We start from the raw sequence: 13,934 nt of genomic DNA on the forward strand, positions 1-13,934 counted from the left end.
AGAAAGAAAGAAAAATTATGCTCATGATCTTCACTTATATTTGTTCGAGCTTGTCAAAAGCAACATATGAAAGTTCCAAAGTGATAAATATCCAAGAAGGATATAATAAAAACTTCCATGAAGATCATTGGAGAAAATAAACTTGATTTTTAGTAATAGTTTTGAGATATGATGATGTGATATGTGACTTATGTTGATGAGTAATTATGCTTTAGTAAGAATATTGGTGTTAAGATTTGTGATTCCCTATGCAAGCACAAAAGTCAATAGTTATGCAATCAAATTATATCCTACTTGTGGTGCATTATTCGGTGTTAATTATGCTTAATGCTCGCTTATGAGATTATTCGTTTCTTGGTTGGTCGCTTCTGAATCTTCTCCTAGCCTTCATTTTGCACTAAGTATGATCACTACTTGTGCATCCAGAAACCTTTAAACCAGTTTTGCCACATAAGTCCGCTATATCTACCTATATGTGGTATTCTTTTGCCATTCTAAGCAAATTTGTATGTGCCATCTCTAATTTTCAAAATAAACTTCTCTTTTGTGTGTTTGTTTCGCTCGCGGAGCGGTGAGGGGTGGCTAATATTTTCCATGCTAGATGTGTTATTCTCACGATGAGTGTTTATTCACTTGTCATTACACGAGAGTAAGGCAAAGGTATTAGGGATGCCCAGTCCCGAAATGAAAAAATGAATTTACTTTATGTTGTCAAATAATAAATTCGTTGGAAAGTGTTGGTATGGAAGGCAACCGTGGATACGGCTAGCCATGGAAAGTGAAAGTATGGTTGAAAAAAGGAATAAACTTTATTTTCTGTTTGGGAACCGCCTATGATATATCTAGCATGGAAAGTGTTGGGAACTCTAAGTCGTTTTCGTTGGTGGGAAGGATACACCTCCCAAAATGTTTTTATCTCTATGTTTTTCGCTTTGAGCTCTCGGACCTCTACAAATCCTTACTTCCCTCTGCGAAGGGCCTTTCTTTTACTTTATGCAATTTTTATTTTTGAATTTGAGTCTCCATCTTTTCTTATAAAAGCACCAACTAGGAGGCAATATGATCGTACTTGAGTATTGGGTGTAGCTAATATGCGAGTGTGTTTCATGAATGGATCAATGACTGAGCATAATGGGCTAGGGATAACTTATTTTAGCGTTGATATTTTGAAACACATGGTTGCTTGTTGATATGCTTGAGTATTTAAATTATCATGTCAAAACTAGACTATTGCTTTGAAAAATATAAAAGTCCAAATGTCCATGCTATAAAGAAAATAATATGATATGACATGATAGGCAGCATTCCACATAAAAAATTCTGTTTTTATCACTTGCCTACTCGAGGACGAGTACTGTGACGCCCGGATATTTAAGCTACAGTAATTCCCTACTAATGGTGCCATGTCATCACATTACTGTTGCTAATCCTCGCTTGATCCAAATCTTAGGTTAAACTCAAATTCAAATTAAAGCCCAAATTTCAAATTTCTCAAACATGCAAGATAAAATGTCAAAGTGTGGCAAATCTTCCATAGCTAATTATGGTGATGATCCGACATTTTTGTAAAGTATTTAAATGCCCTTTTGTGAATGAAAACAGTAGCTAACACAATTAGTTGAATGCCTTTCCTAATTTTTAAAATGTTAAACTATTTTATTTAGGAGTAAAGGTTAATGTGGGAGTGACTGATTATTAATACTAATTTAGGGTCTAACTTGATATCTTATAAAACTAAAATAAAGCTAAAAACTAATAAGAGGAACAAAGAAAGGTAAAGAAGATTAGAGAAGGAGAAAACCCCTGGGCCTTAGCCACCGAACAGGCCCAGGTGGCCTAGCCCAGCTCACTCCTCCGTGGCCGTCCCGGTCCCCTGTTCAACCGACCGAGGCGCGCGCCCGGGCGGTCGCCGTCAGACCACCTCGCCTCCCTGCGTCTTGCCGCCAAGGAGATAAGGCCGAGCCCCCTCGGCCCCATCATCCTCCCAGAGATCTTTTCCTCCTCACCCACTCCCCCTCCCCTCTCCCCTCACCTTCTACGCCCTTCCACCGGGCGTTGTCGCCGCCGCGGCACCTCCGTTGGCGTGGCCACCGGCCACCATTCGTCGTCCTTTGGAGCCCCAGAGGACCTACGTCGTCGTCTTCGTCGCCAACACTGCTGGATTGGGGCCGGGAGACCACCTCGGTGACGCACGCATCGACTCCTTCCCCCTCGGCCACCACCGCCATCGCTGTCGATCTGCACCTCCCGAACCCTCCGGCTTCACCGAGCACCACCCGCGAGCATCCCGGTGAGCCCCAACTCCCGCTCGACCTCCTCTTGCCTTCCGCCGTACCCCATAGATGTCCCGTCGTCGAACACTGCTCCCCATGCCCGATGTCCCGCCCCTGCTGCAGCCCGGCCACGCTTTGCCACGCCGCACCTGCTCCCTCCGTCGCCTGCTACGGCTGCGCGTGCGCCACCTGCGCCCTGCACGACCTCCAACAGCGCCCGCTGCTCATCACACCTGCACCCGCGCCGTGCGCGCCGTGGCCGCAATCGCCTGTAGCCGCTCGACAACGCTGCCATCGCCTCTCCCCGCGCGTGCTCGAACCGCAGCAGCGCCTGCCGCTGCTCGCGCCGCCCGACGCTGCTCCCTTGCGCCCACCCGCGTTCGCGCCTTGGCCGGCCCCGGCATCGCGCGCTTGCTGCATACATGGGCCGCTCGCTCGCGTCATGGTGTTCGCGCACTGCATCGCCCGCGCCAGGGCTCTGCCCATCGCTCCTCTACATGTACCACTACTAGCTACTGTACATGTTGCTAGCTTTTCTATTTTCACAATGACTAACCCCCTTGACAGCCTCTGATCAGTGGTTAAACAACTACTAACTGGCCTAAAAATAATATGTGTAGAATGTATACGTGACAAACTCCATTTTATCCCACTGGACCAAATCCTTTTGATGAATAGTTTAAATCCTACAAAAATCACAAAATGACTTCTTATGTTAATAACTCCTAGCCTACTAACTTGTGTGTGCTGTGTGTGTGCGTCGTGCATGTGGCCGTAGTGGCCGGCCCTTGCTTAGATTAGTACTACTAGGTGTTAATTAGTGGCTAGAATAGTCTATGTACAGATGACATGTGGCCCCTTTTATTTACAAGCCTAATTAATAGTTTGTGCCAATGACAAGTAGGGCCCAATGCATTGTTCATTGGTTGACTAGTAAAAGTGTTGACTGAGTCAACCCAGCTCCTTGACCCCACATGTCCTTGAGTGTGGCTAGCCCCCTGCTGAGTTAAAAAAAATCATTTCACTGTTTGTAATTCGAATTAAATAAATTAAAAAGATCCTTTAAACTTTAGAAAATCATATAAAATAATCCATAACTCTGATGAAAATGTTTTACATATGAAAGTTGCTCTGAAAAATCCAATGAACCCGAATATGCTGTCCGTTCATCTGTCACATGCCCCTAGCATGCTGAACATGGAACTTTCCCCCTCTTTTCCTTTGTCCGGAAAACGCCAAACACCGGAAAACCTCCGGATGTTTTCCCTCTCCGTCTGCAACGCGTAGTACTGCGTTAGAACACTCCTAGCACCGCTTTTTGTCATGTTATGCTTTATGATGCTTTGTTTGCTTTGTTTGCTTTATATTTATTGTTTCTTCTCCCTCTTCTCTACGGTAGACCCCGAGACCGATGCTGCCCCTGTGATCGACTACGTCGACGACGACCCCCTCCTTGCCAGCGCAATCAGGCAAGCCCCCCCTTTGATCATTCTGATATCGCCCATTCTATTCTCTCATGCTTGCATTAGTTTTTGCTACTGTTATTGTTTGCTCCTATTCTGATGCATAGCCTGCTTTTGTAACCTACTCATTGTACCTTACCTGCTTATCCTAAACTGCTTAGTATAGGTTGGTAAGTGATCCATCAGTGACCCCCACCTTGTCCTTGTTGCCCCTGCTTCATCATTGAAGACCCGATCAACGGGATCGAAGATCAGGCCCCGGCACCGCACATCACTTTCCCCTTAGTTGCTCGACACTGCTGGGTTACTATCGAGTGCCGAGGGTGAGACCTCTACAACACTTCTGATGTTAACCCTGTAGTGTAGCTATTCGGTCGTGGTCATCGGGGGTGATTCCGCCTTAACCACTTCCGATACGACTCTGTCGTGCAACCCCTCAAGTGTGAACCTCGGGGGTGGTTCCTCTTACGTTCACCTGGATGATAACATCGAGTGGAATTCACCGGGGGTGATTCCTCAGGTTTTCCCCTTGATGTTTGGACACACGGATACTTGGACTTTATAACTATTACTTGGAAAGGCGGGTCGACCCTGAGGGGTACCCGCGAGGGATGTGGAGACGGGTTGACCTGGAGGGTGCCTGCGAGATAATTATGAGGCGTGGCCGGGCATTCCTAGCCCTTGCCGCAAGTCCACGAGACGGGGCAACGGGGTCACATCTTTCGTGAGTCTCTGCTTGTTACCGTGCATTCCTAATCCACTACGATTTGGATATTTGATCCGAGGGGCCTCTGGCCTGATAGCACTAACCATCATGTGGGCATAGTATGGGCGTTCTGCATCGTATGCATCAGCCGCAGCTTAATAGACGTCAGCGACTGAGCGGCGCGCGCCGGGTCAGACTGGTAAGCACCTGCCTTTTTTAAGGAGGTAGCTAGGTCTGCTCACCGGCCGCCCTCGCAACGTGCAGGAGTTCCCGGGGCGATGGCCCATGACCCCTGGGGGCATAGGTTTAGTCCGGCGTGCTGGCCTCTCTATTAAGCCTAGGTCGGGTTGCGGCGTATTGTTTGGCCGAGGCCGGGCATGACCCAGGAAAGTGTGTCCGGCCGGAGTTAATCGAGTGTGGTGGGTAAGTTGGTGCACCCCTGCAGGGAAGAAAACATCTATCGATAGCCTGTCCTACGGTAACGGACAGTTGGAGTTGTATGCCGATCGATACAACTAGACTTGGATACTTGAGATGAGACATGGATATGAGGTGATAACTGGATAGTATGGCTCTGGGATTGCTTTTTAGCAGGGAGTCGAGAAAGGATCTCTGGCTGAGGTTGATAACACTTCTACTACCTTACTTTATGCTACTCTACTCCCTCCTATTGCTGCAAGATGGTGGTTTTCAGAAGATGCTAGTCTTCGACAGGACTAGGTTCTCCCCTCTATTCTGGCATTTCTGCAGCCCAGTCCACATATACAGCCTTCCTTCGATAATGATGCATATGTAGTGTAGATCCTTGCTTGCGAGTACTTTGGATGAGTACTCACGGTTGCTTTGCTACCCCTTTTCCCCCTTTCTTCTTCTTTCCGGTTGGTGCAACCAGATGTCGGAGCCCAGGAGCCAGATGCCACCGTTGATGCCTACTACTACGTGGAGGCCGACGACAACTAGGAGTAGTTAGGAGGCTCCCAGGCAGGAGGCCTTGCCTTTTCGATCGATGTTGCTTTTGTGCTAGCCTTCTTAAGGCAAACTTGTCTAACTCATGTCTGTACTCAGATAATGTTGCTTCCGCTGACTCTTGTGTATTCGAGCTTATGTATTCGAGCCCTCTAGGCCCCTGACTTGTAATATAAAGCTTGTATTATTTTAATTTGTGTCTAGAGTTGTGTTGTGATATCTTCCCGCGAGTCCTTGATCTTGATCGTACACATTTGCGTGTATGATTGAATCGAGGGCGTCAAAAGTTGGTATCAGAGTCGACTGCCTGTAAGTAGCCGCCTTTCCAACTCCTTGGCCGAAGTTGAGTCTAGTCGTACAAAACTGTTTTACTAACTTGGCTGTGTGGCTTACGGGCCCACGTCGCCATTGGGTGGTATTAGGATCTTTTATTCCTCGTCTATACTCTAGGACTCTGAGCTCTCGTCTAGTCGGGTTAAACATTTTACTAACTCTGACGTTAGGTTCTCGTACCCACTTCCTCCCGGAGAGCCCCGACATTACTGATGATCGCTTGCTTCGCCAGAAGATTCTGCAGATACTCCTCGATGTTTCCCGAGACCCTGTGCCCACTGCTTTGCAGTTCCTGACCACCGATAATCCCTGTGAATAACATCCTTGCCGCTTGTACCTTCATCCCTAGTTGTTCCTGTTATTACAAGATACCCCTAGTACTCTCCGTTGTTTCGAGAATCCTTTGTGCCTTTTGCTTTGCAGCTTCTTTTTGCACTGCGGATAATTCACTTAACCGGGGTTCGTTCATCCCCAGTTGTTCATATGCTTTCCAAAATACCTGAAAATGCTATCTTATCTCTCAAAATCCTATGCAGCCTATTGCTCTTGATTCTCCTTGCCTGCTTGCATTAGGATTAATTCCATATGTCTAGCAATATTCTTTAAAATTCTTTGTGATTGTCATTCTGTTACTATGGATTAAGCGTGTGTGCGAATACTCACAATCATCAATTGATCCTTGGAAATTTTCTTTCCGGCTCAAACATCCTTCCAGATATGAGCTGGTTCTTGCCCAATCCAGTTTTGATCGGGTGCACCTGTAAGTCTATTCAACTTACTCATCTTTTGATCAGAGCCTCTGCTTCTTATCCTTCGTCCTGAAATCATAATTCCTTTGTACCCAAGCATCGAATCATTCCGACGTTTCTATAAGCCGATGCCATTACATCCCCTTGTTCATCTGATTGATTACCGATACTCACATCAACTCTGTCGTGAATCGCCAGATCCATTGCTGGGTTGTTATCCGACAGTGTCCTTCACATCCAAAATCTTGTGAGTTTTTCCCTGATATATAATACCTTTTGTAAATTGTATCTTCTGCTTTGACTTCGATACTCTGCTTTCGAACTCGTATCTTTTGCTTGGCTGATGGTTCTATAGATTCGTAAAAATGCCCTGATGGGTTGAACCTATGCCTTCTCTAATCCGTGTGAACCCGAGAGTTTTCACGAATCATACTCTTCTGGTGTTTTGCCAGATATAGTTTCAACACTACAATTTCATCAAAAACGAGAAGTGAATGGAAGGTTATGCATTGAAGAAGTGGGAGTCGACCTTGAACTTTGTGTTCATGCCCATGGACCCGATGTGGAACTTACCATGGAAGCTTCTTGTGATAATAATAATACCCTTGCTATAAGTTCATCTAGTATCTATGTTTGGTCCTTTGCAACCGTGGTTCTGACCATGATTGTTCCCCTTTGATTCCATTTCTCGGACAAGTTAAGGCACTTGTCTTCTGCAAAATCAATACACCGCTGCAACCTTTATTTTGATCTTCCTTCGAGTATTACCCTCTGGTATCCCGAGAATATCAAAGAACTATGTTGCTTCTTATGAGTCTTCATCAAGTACTGCTTCTCACCGATTTCAGTTTTCCCTGGGTTCTGAGTTATTAATCACTCAAGGACACCGATAAGTGAATCGGTTGGATCCGTTCTGCACTCCGATTCTATAAGTAATTTTCATTGCTTACGAGTTTAATAATCATTCAAGCCGTTCCTAGCATTATCGGCTATATCATTATCATGCTAAATTTTAACTGTGCTACCTGGTCCTTCCTCCCGGAGCACAATTTTCGGTGATGAGCTAAACTTACATCGATCTTCCTCGTCATATCATTTTGCCTTGAACAACAAGCTTGATTTCGAGTTTGTGTCGTATCCGTGGTTCCAATAGCCTTTCGCTTCATCCTTCCTATTGCTTGATGTCGTCGCTCCTCAATGGCATCTTCATAGAGCCTCTCGACAAATGTGTCGTGATCAAAATCAACATTTTGACTTCTGTTGATATGACAATTGAATTCATGGTGAGAAATACCATCCGTGACCTTTGATGATTTGAGTTATCATCGACAACCCCCCTTGTCTTCTTTCCAACACATGTTTGATCATGTCTTGGTTAAACCTTGGACTCCTTGCTATTCTTGCAATTGTTCCTTGAGTATTTCTTGTGATCTTCAACTCAACCCCTACTTGTAACACCATGTTAATGCTACCTCGAAGCATGACTGAGGTATTCCGAATATCAACAAGAACATTGGAAGGACATTGTCGAATGTTTCTTGATCTATTATCCAAAAACCGTTGTATGGGTAATATCATGATTCTTCCCTCACCCCCTTTATCTAAATGCTTTTGAACTTGCTGTCATATCATGTATATCCTGCTCCACTTCCCCTTGGGAAGGATATACTCCCAATTCTTGTGTGTAAACACATTTTCCGTTCCAATGATCTGATTAATTTAATGATCGCCTTTTCCTTCCCATTGTTTTGTGATCTATATGATCTAAGCAGTAATATTTTTCTGCTTATGTAAACACCTTAGTGTAGAACCGTGTCAGTAAGACCCTGTTACTATAGTTGATGACATTTCGGTAGCCACCGATGGACGAGAACTTTGCCTATTGGCCCGCCTCGTACAACGAGTAGGAAAATAGTTCTCTCCGTCCCTCGCCCTTGGTACCAACGTTGTTGACAACATAACTAACAGTCTATCATCTGACATGCCTTGCTATCGGCCCCCTTTCTACTTTTAACCCACATGGTGGGCTCATAACCCACAGTTCCACAGGATCGGAACCTGACTCTCCTGTATATCCTTTATTCCGAAGTATCATTTGCTCTTGACTTTGTGTATTGTCACGAGCCACCTTCCGAGAGATGATCTATTCCCGATGCTCTGAACCCCCTTCTCCCACTCTATTCAGGTATCGATTGTTTGTCCATTCGCTTGAAACCTCCTATTGTACCTTCATATTTTACTCTCGATGTTTTCTTAAGTTTCAACTCAAGAGATAATTCTGCCACATTCCCTGAATTGTTCACTAGATAATTAACACTATAAGGGCCCGTTCTTCCGAAGTTTACTCTTCACTTCCCCACTTAAATCTCGGGACGAGATTTCTTGTAGTGGAGGAGAATTGTGACGCCCGGATATTTAAGCTACAGTAATTCCTTACTAATGGTGCCATGTCATCACATTACTGTTGCTAATCCTTGCTTGATCCAAATCTTAGGTCAAACTCAAATTCAAATTAAAGCCCAAATTTCAAATTTCTCAAACATGCAAGATAAAATGTTCAAAGTGTGGCAAATCTTCCATAGCTAATTATGGTGATGATCCGACATTTTTGTAAAGTATTTAAATGCCCTTTTGTGAATGAAAACAGTAGCTAACACAATTAGTTGAATGCCTTTCCTAATTTTTAAAATTTTAAACTATTTTATTTAGGAGTAAAGGTTAATGTGGCAGTGGATTGATTATTGATACTAATTTAGGGTCTAACTTGATATTTTATAAAACTAAAATAAAGCTAAAAACTAATAAGAGGAACAAAGAAAGGTAAAGAAGATTAGAGAAGGAGAAAACCACTGGGCCTTAGCCACCGAACAGGCCCAGGTGGCCTAGCCCAGCTCACTTCTCCGCGGTCGTCCCGGTCCCGTGTTCAACCGACCGAGGCGCGCGCCCGGGCGGTCGCCGTCAGACCACCTCGCCTCCCCGCGTCTTGCCGCCGAGGAGATAAGGCCGAGCCACCTTGGCCCCGTCATCCTCCCAGAGATCTTTTCCTCCTCACCCACTCCCTCTCCCCTCTCCCCTCACCTTCTACGCCCCTCCACCGGGCGTTATCGCCGCTGCGGCACCTTTGTTGGTGTGGCCACCGGCCACCATTCGTCGTCCTCTAGAGCTCCAGAGGACCTACGTCGTCGTCTTCGTCGCCTACACTGCTGGATCGTGGCCGGGAGACCACCTCGGTGACGCACGCATCGACTCCTTCCCCCTCGGCCACCACCGCCATCGCTGTCGATCTACACCTCCCGAACCCTCCGGCTTCACCGAGCACCACTCGCGAGCATCCCGGTGAGCCCCAACTCCCGCTCGACCTCCCCTTGCCTTCCGCCGTACCCCATAGCCGTCCCGTCGTCGAACACTGCTCCCCACGCCCGATGTCCCGCCCCTGCTGCAGCCCGGCCCGCGCTTTGCCACGCCGCACCTGCTCCCTCCGTCGCCTGCTGCGGCTGCGTGTGCACCGCCTGCGCCCTGCACGACCTCGCACAGCGCCCGCTGATCATCACACCTGCACCCGCGCCGTGCGTGCCGTGGCCGCAATCGCCTGTAGCCGCTCGACAACGCTGCCATCGCCTCTCCCCGCGCTGCTCGCCTGCTATGCTGCTGTTGTCGCTGCTGCACGCGCGCGCGTGCTCGAACCGCCGCAGCGCCTGCCGCCGCTCGCGCCGCCCGACGCCGCTTCCTTGCGTCGGCGTCCCCGCGCCTTCCCTTGCGCCCACCCGCGTTCGCGCCTTGGCCGGCCCCGGCGTCGCGCGCTTGCTGCGTACGTGGGCCGCTCGCTCGCGTCATGGTGTTCGCGCACTGCATCGCCCGCGCCACGGCTCTGCCCGTCGCTCCTCTACATGTACCACTACTAGCTATTGTACATGTTGCTAGCTTTTCTATTTTCACAATGACTAATCCCCTTGACAGCCTCTGATCAGCGGTTAAACAACTACTAACAGGCCTAAAAATAATATGTGTAGAAAGTATACGTGACAGACTCCATTTTATCCCACTGGACCAAATCCTTTTGATGAATAGTTTGAATCCTACAAAAATCACAAAATGACTTCTTATGTTAATAACTCCTAGCATACTAACTTGTGTGTGTTGTGTGTGCGCGTCGTGCATGTGGCCGTAGTGGCCGGCCCTTGCTTAGATTAGTACTACTAGGTGTTAATTAGTGGCTAGAATAGTCTATGTACAGATGACATGTGGCCCCTTTTATTTACAAGCCTAATTAATAGTTTGTGCCAATGACAAGTAGGGCCCAATGCATCGTTCATCGGTTGACTAGTAGAAGTGTTGACTGAGTCAACCCAGCTCCTTGACCCCACATGTCCTTGAGTGTGGCTAGCCCCCTGCTGAGTTAAAAAAAAATCATTTCACTGTTTGTAATTCGAATTAAATAAATTAAAAAGATCCTTTAAACTTCAGAAAATCATATAAAATAATCCATAACTCCGATGAAAATGTTTTTTATATGAAAGTTGCTCAGAAAAATCCAATGAACCCGAATACGCTGTCCGTTCATCTGTCACATGCCCCTAGCATGCTGAACATGGATCTTCCCCCCTCTTTTCCTTTGTCCGGAAAACGCCAAACACCGGAAAACCTCCGGATGTTTTCCCTCTCCGTCTGCAACGCGTAGTACTGCGTTAGAACACCCCTAGCACCGCTTTTTGTCCTGTTATGCTTTATGATGCTTTGTTTGCTTTATATTTATTGTTTCTTCTCCCTCTTCTCTCCGGTAGACCACGAGACCGATGCTGCCCCTGTGATTGACTACGTCGACGACGACCCCCTCCTTGCCAGAGCAATCAGGCAAGCCCCCCCTTTGATCATTCCGATATCGCCCATTCCATTCTCTCATGCTTGCATTAGTTTTTGCTACTGTTATTGTTTGCTCCTATTCTGATGCATAACCTGCTTTTGTAACCTGCTCATTGTACCATACCTGCTTATCCTAAACTGCTTAGTATAGGTTGGTAAGTGATCCATCAGTGACCCCCACCTTATCCTTGTTGCCCCTGCTTCATCATTGAAGACCCGATCAACAGGATCGAAGACCAGGCCCCGGCACCGCACATCACTTTCCCCTTAGTTGCTCGACACTACTGGGTTACTATCGAGTGCAAAGGGTGAGACCTCTACAGCACTTCTGATGTTAACCCTGTAGTGTAGCTATTCGGTCGTGGTCATCGGGGGTGATCCCGCCTTAACCACTTTCTATACGACTCTGTCGTGCAACCCCTCAAGTGTGAACCTCGGGGGTGGTTCCTCTTTCACCTTGATGATTACATCAAGTGGAATTCACCGGGGGTGATTCCTCAGGTTTTCCCCTTGATGTTTGGACACACGGATACTTGGACTTTATAGCTGTTACTTGGAAAGGCGGGTCGACCCTGAGGGGTACCCGCGAGTGATGTAGAGAGGGGTTGACCTGGAGGGTGCCCGCGAGATAATTACAAGGCGTGGCCGGGCATTCCTAGCCCTTGCCGCAAGTCCTTGAGACGGGGCAACGGGGTCACATCTTTCGTGAGTCTCTGCTTGTTACCGCGCGTTCCTAATCCACTACGATTTGGATATTTTATCCGATGGGCCTCTGGCCTGATAGCACTAACCATCACGTGGGCATAGTATGGGCGTTCTGCGTCATATGCATCAGTCGCAGCTTAATAGACGTCAGCGACTGAGCGGCGCGCGCCGGGTCAGACTGGTAAGCACCTGCCTTTTTTAAGGAGGTAGCTAGGTCTGCTCACCGGCCGCCCTCGCAACATGCAGGAGTTCCCGGGGCGATGGCCCATGACCCCTGGGGGCATAGGTTTAGTCCGGCGTGCTGGCCTCTCTATTAAGCCTAGGTCGGGTTGCAGCGTATTGTTTGGCCGAGGCCGGGCATGACCCAGGAAAGTGTGTCCGGCCGGAGTTAATCGAGTGTGGTGGGTAAGTTGTGCGCCCCTGCAGGGAAGAAAACATCTATCGATAGCCTGTCCTACGGTAACGGACAGTTGGAGTTGTATCCCGATCGATACAACTAGAACTGGATACTTGAGATGAGACATGGATATGAGGTGAAAACTGGATAGTATGGCTCTGGGATTGCTTTCTCGCAGGGAGTCGGGAAAGGATCTCTGGCTGAGGTTGATAACACTTCTACTACCTTACTTTATGCTACTCTACTCCCTCCTATTGCTGCAAGATGGTGGTTTTCAGAAGATGCTAGTCTTCGACAGGACTAGGTTCTCCCCTCTATTCTGGCATTTCTGCAGCCCAGTCCACATATACAGCCTTCCTTTGATAATGATGCATATGTAGTGTAGATCCTTGCTTGCGAGTACTTTGGATGAGTACTCACGGTTGCTTTGCTACCCCTTTTCCCCGCTTTCTTCTTCTTTCCGGTTGCTGCAACCAGATGTCGGAGCCCAGGAGCCAGATGCCACCGTTGATGCCTACTACTACGTGGAGGCCGACGACAACTAGGAGTAGTTAGGAGGCTCCCAGGCAGGAGGCCTTGCCTTTTCGATCGACGTTGCTTTTGTGCTAGCCTTCTTAAGGCAAACTTGTCTAACTCATGTCTGTACTCAGATAATGTTGCTTCCGCTGACTCTTGTGTATTCGAGCTTATGTATTCGAGCCCTCGAGGCCCCTGGCTTGTAATATAAAGCTTGTATTATTTTAATTGATGTCTAGAGTTGTGTTGTGATATCTTCCCGTGAGTCGTTGATCTTGATCGTACACATTTGCGTGTATGATTAGTGTACGATTGAATCGAGGGCGTCACAAGTAGGAGTTAAGCTTGGGGATGCTGATATGTCTCCAATGTATCTATATTTTTTATTGTTCCATGTTGTTATATTATCAATCTTGGATGTTTTATAATCATTTTATATCTTTTTTGATACTAACCTATTGACATAGTGCCAAGTGCCAGTTGCTGTTTTCTGCATGTTTTTTTACATCGTAGGAAATCAATACCAAACGGAGTCCAAATGCAACGAAACTTTACGGAGAATTTTTTTGGACCAGAAGACACCTAATGGGCCAAGGCTGCGCTTGGGGGCGCTATGAGGAGAGCACAATCCACCAGGGTGCGCCAGGAGGCCCAGGCGCGCCCTGGTGGGTTGTACCCACCTCGGTTGCCCCTCGTACCGCTTCTTTGCTCTATAAATACCCCAATATTCCAAAAACCCTAGGGGAGTCAACGAAAATCAATTCCAGCCGCCGCAGAGTCCATAACCACCAGATCCAATCTAGACACCATCTCGGATGGGGTTCACCACCTCCATTGGTGCCTCTCCAATGATGTGTGAGTAGTTCTTTGTAGACCTTCGGGTCCGTAGTTAGTAGCTAGATGGCTTCCTCTCTCCCTCGCTGAATTCTCAATACAATGGTCTCTTGGAGATCCATATGATGTAAC

General features: G+C 47.2%; 2 long non-coding RNA genes and 1 pseudogene across 2 annotated transcripts; 2 read left to right on the plus strand and 1 right to left on the minus strand.

Annotated features, from left to right (window-relative positions):
- The window catches only part of LOC141025977 (uncharacterized), a 384,888-nt pseudogene that overhangs the window by 318,942 nt on the left and 52,012 nt on the right, over positions 1–13,934 (minus strand).
- LOC141025604 (uncharacterized) lies at positions 2,001–5,609 on the plus strand. Its single transcript, XR_012187624.1, has 2 exons — positions 2,001–2,290; positions 5,335–5,609. It is a non-coding gene; the product is annotated as an uncharacterized lncRNA (long non-coding RNA).
- On the plus strand, positions 9,515–13,196 carry LOC141025605 (uncharacterized). The gene is made up of 3 exons (XR_012187625.1): positions 9,515–9,826; positions 11,272–11,341; positions 12,930–13,196. It is a non-coding gene; the product is annotated as an uncharacterized lncRNA (long non-coding RNA).

Source organism: Aegilops tauschii, chromosome 6, assembly GCF_002575655.3.
Source record: "Aegilops tauschii subsp. strangulata cultivar AL8/78 chromosome 6, Aet v6.0, whole genome shotgun sequence".
In the NCBI taxonomy this organism is placed as follows: Eukaryota; Viridiplantae; Streptophyta; class Magnoliopsida; order Poales; family Poaceae; genus Aegilops; species Aegilops tauschii.